We start from the raw sequence: 16,129 nt of genomic DNA, 5'->3' as shown, positions 1-16,129 counted from the left end.
CCGGGTCCGGAACCAGGCGGCTGCCGAGCGGGGACAGCGCTGGCCAGAGCCCCCGGGGCCGTCCGGAGTGTGTGTCCGGGTGTGCGCGCCCATGTGTCTATGTCCGTGAGTTCCCGTGCCGGGTCCGTGTGCGCGCCCGCCTGTCCTTGCACCGAGTCCGTCTGTCCGTGTGTCTGTGTCCGTGCGTGGGTAGGGGTGCAGGGTGCAGGGTGCCGCGCCGCGCCCGGGACGGATACGTATGGGTCGGGCTGTGGAGTGCAGCTCCGTCCCCTGCTCCCCCACCACTCCCGGGTTGGAAAGATTGCACCCGCCGCGGGGGCTCCGTGGGTTAGGGTTAGGGGCAGGATCGCGGATAGAGACAGGGACCGGACGAGGCCGCAGGAGCCGGCAGGCGCTCGTGGAAGGTGGGCGTGCGTCGCTTTATGCCCGGGTGTTGGGGAGGAGCCTGAGGAGGAGGCAGACGCTGGGAGTAACCGAAGTGTTGCTTTTATATAAGGGCAGCTGGTAGGTGAAGAAGGGGCCTTTACCTCTGCTGCTGACCAGAAGGCTGCGTTTCCAAATTCTCCTTGTAACTCCCAGCCTCAGGTGAGTCGGCGCCCTGTACGCACAGGCTGTTGGAATGTATGGCGAGCTGTGCAAAACTTACAAGATTCTTATTACTCTACCATTCTTACTCTGCAGTGTTCTCTTACAATAAAAAATGCGATTCTCTCGGGTCTGAGGCTAATCATAGGAAAAATCATGACAGTTATTTCAAGAGAAAAAAGTTAAAGAATAATCATCTGTCATGAAAAGAAAAGCTAAAAGTTTTCCTTTTTTCCAGATTAGGGATGAAATGAAAAGTGAATTTGTGTGCATGTCATTTGAAAACCAAGCAAAGTGATGTGAACGGAGTATTGTGATAGCTGTGCGGGGAAAATTCTGGAGTTTGATGGACCTGGTTGTAATGCCACTGTTTGGGTTTTGTTTTGGTTTTTTTTAATCATCCATGAAACAAATTGTTAACTGGAGCTATTAAGGGAGCAATGAGTAACCGGCTCCTGGACCTGGGCAGGTTGCCGGCTGATCTCAGGTGTCCTGTGGCACTCGCCTGCCTGTAGCCAGTGCCCGACCGCTGAGGGCAGGTCTGGATGCCTGGTGGGGAAGATGAGTCTAAAACCTTCCAGCGGTAGGCACAGGCGCGGTCGCTCGCAGGCTTCCCAAGAAACATCTACTCTCACCCAAGACGGACAGATGAGTCCTGGTATTTCATAGATGATAACAACTAGCCTTTGAAATGACATTTCAAAAGATTCTGCTCCAGCTTTAAAGGTCATTTTGGGGGTTGTACACCTTCAGTCAGATTCTCCGTGGCATGTACCATAGTATTTATTTTCATATGTAAAAACAGTGAAACTTACATCACATTAGCTAGAGTGAAGTGTGTTACAAACCTATCCATTTTTGTCTTCCATTCGTATAATTTTTCTCCTTTAAATCATGTAATATGTGGTATTTCATTTTCTGATGGTCACATCTTCAGTGAAAAGATCTGCGAGTCGACTGTGACCAACTGTGTACTACAGCTCGCTGGAAGAAAAATAAAACCACTGATACTTTTATTTTTAGTGAAAAGCTCTTTTTTATATGTAAATGTTTGTTTCTAGCTCTTATAATAACTCCTATAAAACCAAGACATTGGTGAATTATAAGGCTTTGGAGAATTCTAGGCCAAAGACTTTTTAGGTGTTTTCTTATTTTCTTATTATTTGAAAGAATATATTTTCTTTTTTTCAGAAATTAAAGCGCCCACCTGCATCACATTTTTTATTGAACTCTGGTATTTTGAAACTATTTGCAATTACAATTTTTTAATAATTAAACACAATATCTCCTTCAAAGGGACTCATTTTCTTATTGTTTTTATGTATCTCAGAACTACTTTGTAAACGATTCTAGATGACCTCTTTGAAAATCACAATATTAATTTCAAAATCCCTGTGACAGGTAAAATATATAAGAGTGTCTTTAGGGTATGAAGTAGAAATGGATTCCTGATCCTAAGTCGGCCTGTATTTAATCAGTAGGTTATATAACTATTATAAATACATACTTATATTTTCACTTCTCTAATTCTCTGAAAATAAGGATGTTTAACACTCACCTGGTGGAGCCAGTTCTGTGTGGAAGGTTGTAAGAGGCATGCTGTGGAAACACAAAGTATCAGTAACACATTTCAGTTAGTTTTTCAGATTGTAAAATGGTCATAACTAGTAGGAGACTTTCATGAAGTAGGGAAACTATGTTAAATAAAGTTTTCCAAATGCTTCATGTATCCTGGCTCGTTTTGTCCCTTCTCCCATAGGATCTATACGAGCCCAGGGCATATGGCACAAAATGTTGGTCATTCTGCTTTATACATGTCTTTCTGTTGGATTTCTTGTCGTTTGAACTTGGAAATATGCTGAGTGTCATAAGGTGTGGCAAGTGTACTGAAAAGAAGTTTTTGCTTTCATGGGATTTCACTGAGTAAATATTCAATGTAGAGGGTTTTTTGTTAGAATCACTAGTCAAAAAACTTGATTTAAGTCACTAGACTGTAAACATAAACATGTCCCCCCTACATTGTTAAACTGAACTTCTAACTTGCTTTTCTTACTTTCTGCGGTCAATTTCTCCATTATCTATTTCTTAATTCTCTTAATGCCTAAAGGGAGCATAAAGAACAGCAGTGATTGCTTACAAAAGTCTTTCGAAATTGGTCCAGTTTGATTCCACCGAAGCCTTGTAAGTTCAGTAAATCTGTCTCGCTCTAAAGCATAGACAGCCCTTACCACAGAACATATCATACTGAAGTTAGTTTCATAGCATATGTATGAGATAAAAGCTAATTTTAGGGTGTAAAAATATCTTTGTGGGTTTGTTATTTGCTATTTGTTTTTTCTCACAGCATAGAGGTAAACTTGGGGGCATTATTCAGTATATATTTTAAGCTATTATTTAATAAAAATAGCAAGTTTTAATTTTCCTTTACCATAATTAGTTACTTGGAAAGAAATCTACCCAGATAGGCTGTGCTTTGGGAGAAATTTATGATAGATGTTAAGATGACATGTAGCACTGAAAAAATATATGCTGAAATTGTAATTTTAAGAAATAAGTTTATATGCTCTTAGCATTTGTCTTCAACCACCAGTGTTGGGCGTGTGATTTTCAGAGCATGAGCTTGGTGTTTGCTAGGCCCTGGGTTCAACCCCCCGCACCAGAAAAACAAAAAACAAAAAAGCATACGCGTACAGGTCAAAATGTTAACACTGAGTATCCAGTTTGGAGTGTGAATGTGTACTTTGTTTAACCGTAATCACAGCAAGTCACTCATCCTTTGTAACTCTCAGTTTCCTCCTTTAAGAAGGGGGAAAAGTATTGCAGTTATTATTCCTTGCCTTTTTTTTTTTTTTTTGGTATGATTTTAAGACTTTATCAGCAAACCTGTGTATCCTAAAAGATAAGACCTTGGCCTGGGATTTAATGGAGCTGCTGTTCCAAGAGAACCTTCGTGGCTATCTGTGTCATAGCTGACTCTTTTATAAATGTTACTAGTTCATCCTGTACTAAGTTTGGGATTGTTGTTAAGAATGAAGTTTATATTTGTCAATTCAGAAAGAGTTTCTGAGAATATTTCAGTATCCATCTTGAAGTGATATTTCCTATGACTTTGAACAGAATCATCTAATAATTACGTGTATGCTGCCTTTGTGAGTCCTAAATAGCTGTGCAGACCCCTGGTGTTAATACTGTGTTCCTAATATATCGGAAGGCTTGGCTTGTGCGTCTTACTTGATAAAAGCTCTATTCTTTACATATTATTTTTCCTTCTTGCGGTGCTCATGATGAAGCTCAGAGCCTCGTGTGTGCTCAACAAGCACTTTCTAGCAAGCTGTACCTCAATCTTCTACTCTTTCTATATTTTTAGGAAATATTTATTTTCGAAAATATTTAGTGTGTTCTATTCCGGGCTGATTTGTTTTATAATGAGTCCTACGATCCTTTGGCTTAGGAGACAGTTTAGAACCTGAGGCCAAAAGACTGAATAGTGACTTACGCTTACCACTAAAAGAGGTCCCCTCAACAAGCAGTAGTCACAAAGCAATGTCCTGGCTGCCGGAAGAGTTATTATTCCCCTCAGAATGCACCTTTTTATTAATAGGGAGTCACTGGACAATCAATCATGAGCCATCCAAACGACACACTTTAAAATTCTCCGTGGGACTTAAATAATACATGGAATTGTGAAGCGACTGCTCAATGTGGCAAGGGGCCCTTTGGTGGTAGTTGGCAGGTCTGGTTGCAGGGGTGGGGACCTTGCGTGCTGAGTGTGGGGAGCGCGCAGCGAGACTCGCAGATCACAGATCTGCAGCTCCTGGGGTGTGGGCTCCGGAGCCCAGAAGGGACCTAGGGAAAGGCGGGGACTTGGGGCAGCAGGCGAGGAAAGGTGCCCTACTGTGCCTGCAGGTGGGGCGAGGGTCCAGTGTCCTGGGGTTCCCCCTTCAGCGGGGAGCGGCCAGCACCTCACACTTATCTCGAGGCATCCTTGGTCACTGCTCTTGCCTTCAGCTGTTCCAGGACCGGGCTTTTCTCAACTGCAAAGCTTTTCTGGGACAGAGGGCAATGAATTTCTCTTCCTTCACTTTCTCAGATACAAAGGCAAGAAATGACTCCATCCGCCCCTGCAACTTGAATCAATTAAAATAGAGATTTTTCAACTGCCCGGACAGAATGGTTGAGGTCAATGGAATTCAGTATCTGTTTAGGAAACATTTTTATTTGCCCTTTGTTGTTTTTATTTTTAATCATTTTTAAAATCTTCGTATTTATTTTTTAATTTTGGTGCTGGGGATTGGACCCGAGACCCGGCACATATTCCACACACCATGGAACCACACCTTCAGCCCCCACTTTTTTGGGAGGTGCTAGGGGTGAGACAGGGCCCTGCATGCTAGGCAAGCACTCCGCACTGAGCTACAATGCCAGACGTCCTTTTATATTAAGAAAATAAATTCACTGCTAGGTTAACTACTTCCCTTTTTTTTTGAAAACCCCACTTTTATTTGTGGACTCATTTATAATTCTATTACGGGATAAGATGTATTGAGACCAATTTTCTGACCGCTGGGGAGAGTTTGGATTTGTGTAAACCTCACTCGGTGAGAAATCTTCGAGGTTTGCTACAGATAAGGGAAAGGCAGATAGGAGGAGGTAAGAAACAGGGAAATATACTGAGTGGGAGGGAAACAGATCCTCCGCTCCCACAGCCAGCAGGATGTGCAGTTCCTGGTTTCAAAGAATCCCCCGCTCGGGGCTGACACTGTCGGATTCTGGCTCAGGGGCCTGTGCAGGTTCTAAGGCGCCGCGCTGCACCGAGACCTGCGGGCCCAGTGGTTATTTCACGAGAGGGTCCCGCTGAGGGAGATCTGCCTTCCTCTTTCATCATGTGCGCTTGAGCAATGCTTTTCCTTACGGTGAGGGCAGTGGAGACAGAGCCTCCAGGCTGTCGGAGTGTGGTGACGAAGTTCTGGGGGGAACTCCTTCGCCGGACCCTGCTCTGAGGCTGTCACCCCATCCCTCCAGATGTCCTGGGCATTAGAAGACCGGGAATCCCTGCTTTTCAGATGCCGTGGCGGGGTTGACTCGATGCATCATTATCAGCAAAATCCTGAGGTTGGATCTTCCTTTCCTTGCTACCAGTAAACAAGACCCTTCAGGAATAGGAAACAGAATATGAGAATAAGCAGAGGGAACGCAGTGATCCAGACAGATAGGTTCACTCTTCGGAAAGTCAAGACAGGTTGTGTAGCTTTACTTGAACCATTGTGGACCTCAAAGCGCGTGTGTATTCTGAGGCAGTGAGTTTTCCCGGGAAATGTTATCGAAGTCAGGTTACGGACCAGTAGGTGGTCCGTGTTATCACATATCTGAGTATCTCCTCTTTGCTGTCCTTTTTCTTTCCGGGACTGCCCGGCCACTTATCTGATCTCATGGTGAGTTACCCTGCCCGATTTTTAAAGTAGCTTCTTCATAAACTGAATGAAAGGGGAGTCACTTCCGGAAGAGAGTGTGCCAGAGAAGTAGAAATAATGCTCAGTTCTTTACCTACAAATCACAAAATTATGTTACAACCCCCCCACCCATCTAGAAATAGTTACGGCATGCTGTAAATAGTTACCTCTTGGGCACAAAAGCTCAGAAGCAAGTTGGTTAATTCTGGGCATCAGCTGATTGGTAGTTTCTCCCACTTAGGTACGAGCCACCCTCTGCCCCATGACTAAGCACCTTGCTTGCTCCAAATTCACTTTGTTGGTCCCGGGGATGGAACGCTGGTCCTTGCGCTTGCAAGGCAGGCAGTAGAATCACTGAGCCAAATCCCAGGCCCCAAGATTCACTTTTTATACAACCTTGCTAGTGTAAAATTTTGGAGTGCTTCCCTTCCTAAATATTGTCCTTTTGTGGCACTTGTAAATTACCCGTGTAAGTGAGTTTTTGGTGACATACGGAGAAATACCTAAATATAGGCTTTCTCTTGGTTTATATGGCGAATGAGGTTTATACAAGAGAGAAAAAAACATGTGAATGGTACAAATATGAGTGAAGTTGCAGCTTCAGAAATTGTTTGCATATGTCAGGAAGATACAGAAGAGGGAAGAAAATACCCAGGCAGGCATTTGGCAATGGAGGATAACAGTGTGTTATTTTAAAGGCTTTGGAACTAGTCAGAAACATCCTGATTTTATTTAAAGGCAATATAATAAATTAATAAACCGTGTGCAACAAGGTTCAAATTTATTGGCCTTAGAACTAGAGCAGTTTAGCGTCTACCAACATATGTTACCAGTTTCTCCAAGAAAGTTCCAACTAGGTATTACTTGGCTCGGTCTCCAGCATGGAGCACAGAGCTTAGAAAGCCCTCAACACATATTTTTAAAAAGATGAGGAGGCAAGGCCTGGTGGCCCATACATGTAACCCCAGCACTCCGGAGGCTGAGACAGGAGGGTCTGTCATGAGTTCAAGGCCGTTCTGGACTATAGAAGGAGACCATGTCTCAAAACAGGGGGAAAGGATGGGAGGATGGGGAAAGAGTCTACTGCAGCATAGAGGTCGTTTGAGAACCTGTTGGTCTCTGAATGAGAAGCCCTGCAGCATGGCCCGGCTCCATGCTGAGCAGCAGGCCAGCAGGCCAGAGGGTTCCCACAGCCACCTACTGCAGCATAGAGGTCGTTTGAGAACCTGTTGGTCTCTGAATGAGAACCCTGCAGCATGGCCCGGCTCCATGCTGAGCAGCAGGCCAGCAGGCCAGAGGGTTCCCACAGCCAGCCACTCTCAGGTGCAGGACTTTCTTTGGCTCTGCCCTCCTGACGTGAGCTCTGGGCCATGTTTCTCCCTGCACACCCCTCAGGACCGTCCTGTAAGGTCACCGGCTGGTGGTCATTCGGTCAGAGTTGTCAGCCTGCTCAGTGTGACGTAGGCTGCAGGCTCCCGCCTTAGAGGGTCCCTGGCCTGCCCCATTCCGTCCTTCCTCTGTCCCTCTCCCTCCTTTTTTTCCCCTCTCTCCTTATCCTCTTTTTTATTCTTTCTCCTTATCTCCCTCCTTCCCTCCTTCCTTCCTTCCTTCCTTCCTTTCACCGAGAATTGAACCCAAGGGTTCACTGAGCCACATGTCCAGCCCTTTTTAGTTTTTATTTTGAAACAGTCTTACTGTGTTGCTTAGACTTGGATCCTTCTGCCTCAGCCTCCCAGAGGGCTGGGATTCCAGGCCTGCTGCACAAGGCCCCACGTTGCCAGTTCTTTTTGCCTTAGAATGCTGGTGGGAACGGAGTCTTTGGGGTCCTTGACTAGATGTTTTGTTTGTTTGTTTTTGGTACCAGGGATCGAACTCAGGACCTTGTGCTTGTGAGGCAGGCAGAGGAACCACTGAGCTAAATCCCCGGCCCATAGATGTTATAAGATTATACGATATAGCAGGAGAGGCATAGTTCATGTTAATCAGATTTATAAGATACAGGTTTTCAAAAACCTCAGTTCTGTCTCATCAAGGTAGGAAGTATATTTTTCTTAATGGCTGTTGATGATATCTTTTCTTGTTCTAAACTTCTACTATTCAAGGATCAAGGCTGGGGATGTAGCTCATGGATAGAGCAATTTCCTGGAGTGGGAGAGGCCCTTTGAGCTCTAGCACTGCAAAAACAGCACAGACTCACAACCTAACTAACTGCAGTTTGGGGCCTGGTGTGCCCGACCCTCCAGCCCACGTCTCCAATGTCACTGTGATTTAGTTCAGGCTGCCTAGAGAGCATTGGGCAATACATTGCTTACCCTTGTGCTATGCCCTGCCTGGGACTTTTGCCACAGGGCTGGAAGATGAGGAGAAACTGTGCAGATGACAGACTTTCATGAAAGCATTGTTACAAGGGCCCATATTTGGGTGGAAATATGGTGTGGAATAGTACACAATTATGAACAGCCATTTAAAGGCTACTAGGAACTCTGAAAAAGTATGAAGAAAAAAGGGCGTTAAAAAGCAAGTCATGTGTTGTGGCACATGCCTGTAAACGAAGCACTTGAAGAGGCTGAGGCAGGATGGTTGCAAGTTTTAAGCCAGCCTGGACAGCTTAGCAAATTAGAGAGACCCTGTCTCAAAAACAAAATTGTTAAAAAAAAAATACTGGGAATGTAGCTCAGGGCAGAGGCCCTACCTTGTACTGGGGAATAAAAAGTAGTATATGCACTTTTGGTTACTTTATAAAACTTTATAAAAATATAGGTACGTGAAAGTCAGGAGGGGACTGTAACAAACGATGATCACTGAGCTGTGGAAGCCTCCGACTGAGGAAAGAAAAAAAATGTAACATCGGGAAAAACCCTCCTTCTTCCTTAAAGACAAATGTGAGGACACCACATGATTATTTTCTGATATATGTGGATTTTATTTCATACTTCATTTCCTTGTGTGTACTGAACTTCCTTGTGCTCTTGGCTTCGGTTTCTGGAGGGAGTTTAACACTCCATCTCTCTGTTATAATCTCTTTTTTCTTTTTGAGGAGGGGCATGCTGGTGCTCTATCGCTGAGCTACATTCTCCAGTCCTCTTTATTTTCATCGAAGACAAGGTCTCCGCAAGTTGCCCAGGCTGGGCTTGAACTTGTGATCCTCCTGCCCCAGCCTCTTGAGTAGCTGTGACCAACTCTTACTGTTTGCAGACATCTGCAAGGTTCAGTCTTGCTGATTTGTTAGGGTCTGTGGTCTGTCTGATCTTTGGTATACACTAGAAAATGGAGCCTTAAGAAATAACTTCCAGAGTTATTCTTTTTGTTTTGTTGTGTTTTTTTGTTTTGTTTTGTTTTGTTTTGTTTTTGAGACAGGGTCTCACTATGTAGTTGAGACTGACCTGGAACTCACTATGTAGCCCAGGCTGGTTTCAGACTCACAGCGATCCTCCTGCCTCAGCCTCCCAAGTGCTGGGATTACAGGCATGCACAACCACACCCAGCTCAGAGTTATTCTTTTCCTTCTTTTTCTTCTTTTTTAGTACTGGGGATTGAACTCGGGTCCTTGTGTTTGCAAGGCAGGCACCAGAACCACTGAGCTAAATAGCTATTCTTTTAAAACCCTCCTTTAATCAATTTTTTTCCCTAAAAAATATGGGTGTCCGTTTATGTTCTTTTTGCTAAGTTTGAACGACCTCATGGTAGAGTTATTTGGCTTTCCAACTCCTAGGGAGATGTTGCTCTTATAAGTATAAGGAGAGGCAGCCAGCGGCAGGTGGGGCTGACTGTCCCCAGCAGCCCAGAGCCAGGTGGAAGGCCCGATACGGACTCTCAGCAGCAGGCTTTCCCCCAACGCGAGGACCCACATTGGCCCCATCATGGCCCCCCGTGAATTTTTCTTCTTCCTTGTTCCAGAAATCCCCCAGGAGCAAACTGAGCGCTTGTGTTGGGACCCAGGCCACACAGGATGTTTTTCTTCTCGCTTTCTCTGGGACTTCTTTTGGGAAGCGCGTCACAAGTCGTGAGTCTTAGGGTGTTCTTCACCAAACGTTCTGGGCGCTTTTCAGAAATTTTGTGTCATTGATACTGAATAGTCCTCTCTACTATCAGCTTCCTGGGTTTCTGTGACTCATCCTTAACAAAGCGAAGTGCTGACAAAATTCAGTTTAGGCGCGCCTGTGATTCCAGCACTCCAGAGGCTGAAGCAGGAGGATTACTGTAGGTTTGAGGCCAACCTGGGCTACACAGAGCCCAAGACTGGCCTGAACTACATAGTGAAATCCTGAAAAAAAAAAATTCAGTTTCTACATCTTAGAATTTGTCTACGGTTAGAGCAGACTCCATGTGATATTACCTTCAAGAACAAATCTATGGGAATCAAAACTTCTGTTTTGCTTTTTCTCTTTTTGTTTTTTTCTGTTTGTTTGTTTGTTTTTTTGGGGGAACTGGAGATTGAACCCTGGGCCTTGAGCCCTCCCGCCTATGGGAAGATGCCACTGCTAGCTATACTCCGAACCTCTGAAGTCTGCTCTCTGTCTCTGTGTCTCTGTCAGTCTGTCTGTGTCTCTCCCTGGATTTTAGAGACAGGGCTTCACTATGTATTCCAGATTGGCCTTGAACTTACTGTGTAGCCTCAAGGATCCTCCTGCCTCAGCCTCCTGAGTGCTAGGATTACAAGTGTGCACCACCACAGCCAGAGTCCAAAACTCTTCTTAAATGAAAATGTCTTTATTCAACAAGTGTTATTGGATTTCTGCTGTGTGTCCAGAGCTGCTTCAGAGAAGGAGAACAAAGCAGCAGACAGTCAGATACATTCCACCCCGACTGGGTTTGGCTCTGCGGCTTTCTAGACTTAGCACGGGCACATTTCCGGGGCAAAGATGGTGGCGCAGGAAGTGACTGGGCCCCGCCCATGGGGATGCTAGGTGGGGAGGCTCCCATGTCTGAGTTAGGTAGGAGGAGTCATGGCCTGGATGGTCAGGCACAGAACACATGCTAGATGCTTTCTCCTGCCAGTCTCAGTGCCTTAACCAGGGAGGCAGGCGTTCACATTTGTTATTAAGGCCTCGCAAACCTCACAAATCCAAAGGACAGGGCGCCTGGTCACCTTGCAAAGTATTTGTCCTAAAATGTTCTCATAGTGGATTTATTGACACGGTTAACTATAAAAACAGATTTAACTTATAACTTTATTTACAAAAGATTATTTACATCTACCCTAACTGTAAAACAAAGTTCATTGAGAATGCCCCATTGAAATAAAACACTTACTTTTTTTCTTGGAAAATAAAGTTGGCTACTTTCTCCTTAAAAGCTTCATAAAAATTTTTACATATTTAGAATATAATATGTGAGCAAAAGAAGACTCGTGTCCTATTATATTTATTTATTGTTCCTGGTACTAGGGGTTGAACCCAGGGCCTTCTCACTGAGCTACGTCCCAGCCCTTTTTGTTTAGATAGGGTTGCCCCTGCTGAGCAGGAACTTGCAGTCCTCCTGCCTCAGCCTCCCAAAGTTCGGCCATATCTACTTAAATTACTGTCCTTTGATTAAATTATTATAGATGTTTTCAATTTCCATATTCGCAAATTACTCAACTACCTTTTCAGTTTTGTTTTTAGATTGACCAAAAAAATTTCTTTGAATTGACTGAGAAATAAATTTTGATCATAAATTGTGTATTAGGGGAGAATAAGGAAAATAGGCTTTGAAGGAATTTCTGCAAAGTTAGAAGGAATTCATCCTTTCATACATACACTGCCAGGAACATGGTGTGTACCTCAATGCGGATGAAACCAAAACTTGCAGATGTGCAGTTTGCTTGCTCTGTTCTACAAACTCCACATTTATTGACTGAGCACTTCCTTTTTATTATTTTTTAAAAAATTTTTGCTTGTATTAGTTGACATTTGCAGTACATAACGATCCCGTTCCTCGTGGGGAGTCCTGGTCCATGTAAATCATGAGACTTTTTCATTCTTTTTTTATCCCCTGCCTCCATCTCTCGGTCCCCTTTCCATTTGCGAAAGATCTTTCTCCGTTTCCCGTGCTCTGTCTTTTATTTTGCTCTTTCATTGATTTGGACTTTGGGTTTCTCATGGAACCATGTGCTCCTTGAGCTTGCGGTCTGATTTCTTTCACTGCACGCCGTGGTGTCGGGGTGCACCCACTTTTTAGCACTGTGCGTCCTCATGAAGAGTCAGCACCCGCCCTGCTGTAAGCACAGCCTCCTAAAGGGTGACACGGAGCCCTCAGGCTGCAGAGCCTAAATGCCTCAGTGCACCCGGACCCGGCTCTGGGCAACATGTTGCGTGTCTAGCGGTGTGTGTAGGGTCTGTGCATGTATCTCCGCCTGCAGAGCCATCTCAGAGCTAACACACACACACACACACACACACACACAGGCATGCACACGCGGGCACACACGCTTGCACACATGCACCGCACAATTAGTTTGTTCGCACTACGAACCTTAAAACCTCAAATTGCTCTCCTTTGCCACACAGTGTGCAGGAAATGTTTACCCCACCTGGCACCTTTCGAGTTCAGGGTTCATCTGAGCCCATGAGAAGCTCAGTGATAAGACAGTTGCTCTGCAAAGTAATTTGACCTAGATTCTGTGTTTGCTGCTTGTTTGCTCTCAAGTCGCTCACTTTTTATGGATAGGTTCTGTGTGCCAACAGAACTGCCAGCCCCTAGCAGACTGGCGAGCCCGTCGTCGTTCCCATCCTATGTGTACCCATGTGCACCCCGACACCACCCTGACTTGCAGCCTGATGCAGGGACGATGTGTTATAAACACTTTAGAGAGACTACGTTTCTGCTTGATTTTGCAGACAAGTGTGTGCTTTTTAGCACCACTTATGTGCGACTCAGTGCAGCTATTCTGCACGTCTTTGGAGAGTCCTAAACTACTCTTGAAAATGTTAACTTCCATTTTCTGTAACATTTTGGGGGGACACATAATGATGAAATTAATGCCCGAAGAAATCTCCATGTTGGGCCGGGGATTTAGCTCAGTGGTGCCGCCGTCTGCTTTGCAGGCGCAAGGTCCTGAGTCTGATACCCAGTACCAAAAAAAGAAAAGAAAAGAAGTCTCCATGTTATTCTAAAGCGGGGGTGGGGGGTGGGATATGAATCGGAAAAATGTTAATTACAGACTTCGGCCTCCTCCTGGGTCCTTAGTGGTCTTGCTCAGAAGAACAGGTTTTTAGTGGCCTGAGGGGAGAGCCCTGTTTCACCTTATCTCCAAGCCTCCAGTGGCATCTGTAGCAAATTCTGTTTAGTACTGTGGGCTGGAGGAAGGTTATAAGGGTGCACAGGACAGAATGTTAGTCAGGCTTGCTATTGGTGCATAAAATAAAACTGGTTCCCTTTCATGCTTTTTTTTTTTTTTTTGTCGTTTTTGGTTCTGGGGATTGAACCCAGGGTTTTTGCACTTAGCTACATCCCCAGTCCTTTTCAATTTATTTTGAGACAGGGCCTCACTCAGTTACGAAGTTACCCAGGCTGGATTGGAACTCCTCATCTCACGCCTCAGCTTCCCAGAGTGCCACAATCACAGGCGTGCCCAGCCATTTCATATGAGTCACAGGTACCAGCGTGATGAGTTAACAGTTCCGATGAACTGTACTTACGAACTACTTCAAATCAAAATACCAGGCAAAGCAGCTGATTTGCATAGAAAAGCCAAGCAGATGGACGCACCCTTTCTGATGAGGCCTGGTGACATCTGGGACACCCACTCCTGCTGGTCTCGAGGTCCAGGGAAGGTGGCAGCCTCTGCTTAGGATCAGTGCGGGGGGCTTCCACCCTCTCTGCCTTGGGCACCCTGCCTTCTTCCTCTTGTCCCTCACGTGCTCAGCCACTGGGACAAGTGGGGACAGTGACAGAGTGAGGGTGAAGAGGCCCACGTGACCCGCTGTGCAGGGAGGCCCTGGGCGGATACTGGAGCTCCCAGCCTTGAGCCTGTGGGCTGCGCAGCTCCTAAAGGGGCCCTGCTGGGGGGCGAGGGTTCAGGGAGGAGGGCGAGGGCGCTCAGATCGGTGGTGGTGGGGACGCGGAACCTACGCCAAGGAGAGAAGCGGAACGAATGAGCTGGGCTTCAAAAGTGCAGGGACAGGGAGCCGAAGAAACGGGCCCAGCTCACGTAGGGAGAAAGGGACCAACAGGGACTCCGGGAACGTCTGTTCCTATGAAAGGGAAAAGGCAGGGACTGCTGCACTGGGAGGTGAAGGGATGCTTTGGAACCACAGAGGCGGGTTGTGTGCTCGTGTGTTTGTGCGCTCACACACAGGTGCTGGGAGGGAACCTAGGGTCTTGAGGTGCTGGGCAAGCTCTATCTACCCAGCCACCGCTGCAGCCCGATTGTGCAGATTTCAATGCAGCCAGGTACCCTGAGCTGAGCCTTATGCGTTGCAGGTAGGCGTTGAAAGCAACCCAAGTATGCTTAATTATCATATGTCGATTCAAAAGAAAATAAAAATAAAAAAATTGTAGTAGATAAAATGGTTAATTTTATATTCTGTGAATTCTGCCTCAAGTAAAAACAAGAATTCCTAGCTTGAGAGAATCTAAGAGGAAGGAAAAAAAATTTCCAGTATACAAAAACAAAGCCTGGAGCTGGGCACAGTGGCACACATCTGTAGTCCCAGCTACTCAGGAGGCTGAGGCAGGAGGATCCCAAGTACAAGACCAACTGAGGCAACTTAGAAAGACGCTGTCTCAAAATAAAATTTAAAAAAGGCTGAAGATGTGGCCCAGTGGTAGAACATCTGCCTGGTGTGTGCTAGGCCCTGGGTTCCATCCCCAGAGCAAGAAAGAGAGCTAGTCTGGAGGACATTTGGGGGGCCATTTTGCAGAGATGAACCAGTTTCAGCTGGCGAAGAGAGGGCTGTGAAAAGTAAGAAATGTCGTTGGAAGTATAGATTTTCTTTCTAAAGATAAAGGGCTGGAATGCAGGGGAGGGAGTATGGGTTTATCTCCCTCCTATGGAGAGGGGTGACTTCAGGTCTTCAGAAGAGCAGCAAGGTGATTTAATGAGAAGATTAACTTGGCAGCTGCGCAGTGGAGAAGCTGTTGCAAAATCTGGACCTGGAGTGCAGAGGTTATAGGAGACCAGGAGGGCAGGCAGGAGCCTCGTTGTGCAGCAGAGGGAGACTTGGGTGTGTTCTGGACAGCAGCACTGCCCCATGCACATGCACTGCTGGCTCCCGACAGAGGTGAGGCTAAGCGTTCACAGGCATGTATAAAGTGCATGGTTTTGCACTTTACATGAAGAAAGGAAATACCACCTAAACAAAAGGAGAGCCAGGCCGTGGATTGGAGACCCAGTAGTGCTAAGATACTAGTTTTCTCTATATTGATCTATAAATCAATCAAATCCCAAATATAGTCCCACTAGACATTTTTAAATAAAAATAAATTCATTCTAAAATTAAAAATTATCTAACTAGGTCTGATGGTGCTTGCCTCTAATCCCAGCAATCGGGAGACTGAGGCAGGAAGATCGTCCCAAGTTTGAGGCCATCCTGGGCCACATATTGAGTTTAAAGCCAGTCTGCACTATGTAGCAAGATCCTATCTCAAGTAAAAAACAAAACAAAAAGGAAAATAAAAAATGTCTATATCCCTAGTGGATTGGAAAGACATCTCCCTTCACCCCAGAATTAGAGGAGCCTGGGCTCACTAGTGAACGGAATAGAATCCTCTTGTGGCAGGCGCAGGGGCTGTGGTCATGTTCGGGGTGCCCTTGCCACTGCACTGGGCCTGTGAGTCCAGGTGCCAGGCATGGCAAAGTCTCGACCACATGACATGTAAGGTCCCACCCCACCCTAAGGTGCTGGGACTCCCCAGCTGTGTTAGTGAAGGACGGAATGCGTTTCTTCTTGACTGGCTGTCTTAGAACATGGGTATGTAGGTTTCATTTGCATCCATCTTTGTAATTTCACTTATGGAAATGAGTATGCAAATTAGATTGTAAAACGTATCTTATAATCAGTTCCACAATTCCTGTTTACATATATGTGTGTGTGTGTGTGTGTGTGTGTGTATATATGTATGTATATATATATACATATATATATATATATATATACACACACACACACATT

The 16,129-nt window shown here is 45.4% G+C and overlaps 1 protein-coding gene across 3 annotated transcripts in view; it reads left to right on the top strand.

The window, feature by feature from the left end:
- Positions 1-501: 501 nt before the first annotated feature.
- Pparg (peroxisome proliferator activated receptor gamma) overlaps positions 502-16,129 on the top strand; it is a 121,749-nt gene continuing 106,121 nt past the window's right edge. For 2 of the 3 annotated variants that reach the window (XM_033759474.1, XM_010631502.3), the window contains exon 1: positions 502-585. The gene's annotated coding sequence lies outside the window, so the exon portion shown is untranslated. Of the gene's footprint in view, positions 586-5,678; positions 5,698-16,129 lie in introns of those variants that run through there. The other variant, XM_033759473.1, reaches the window with a different exon arrangement.

This window comes from Fukomys damarensis, unplaced genomic scaffold, assembly GCF_012274545.1.
Source record: "Fukomys damarensis isolate Sample0158 unplaced genomic scaffold, DMR_v1.0_HiC HiC_scaffold_37, whole genome shotgun sequence".
NCBI lineage: Eukaryota > Metazoa > Chordata > Mammalia > Rodentia > Bathyergidae > Fukomys > Fukomys damarensis.
Note: the sequence above shows the minus strand (reverse complement) of the source record. Positions and strands in the feature narration are given on the sequence as shown.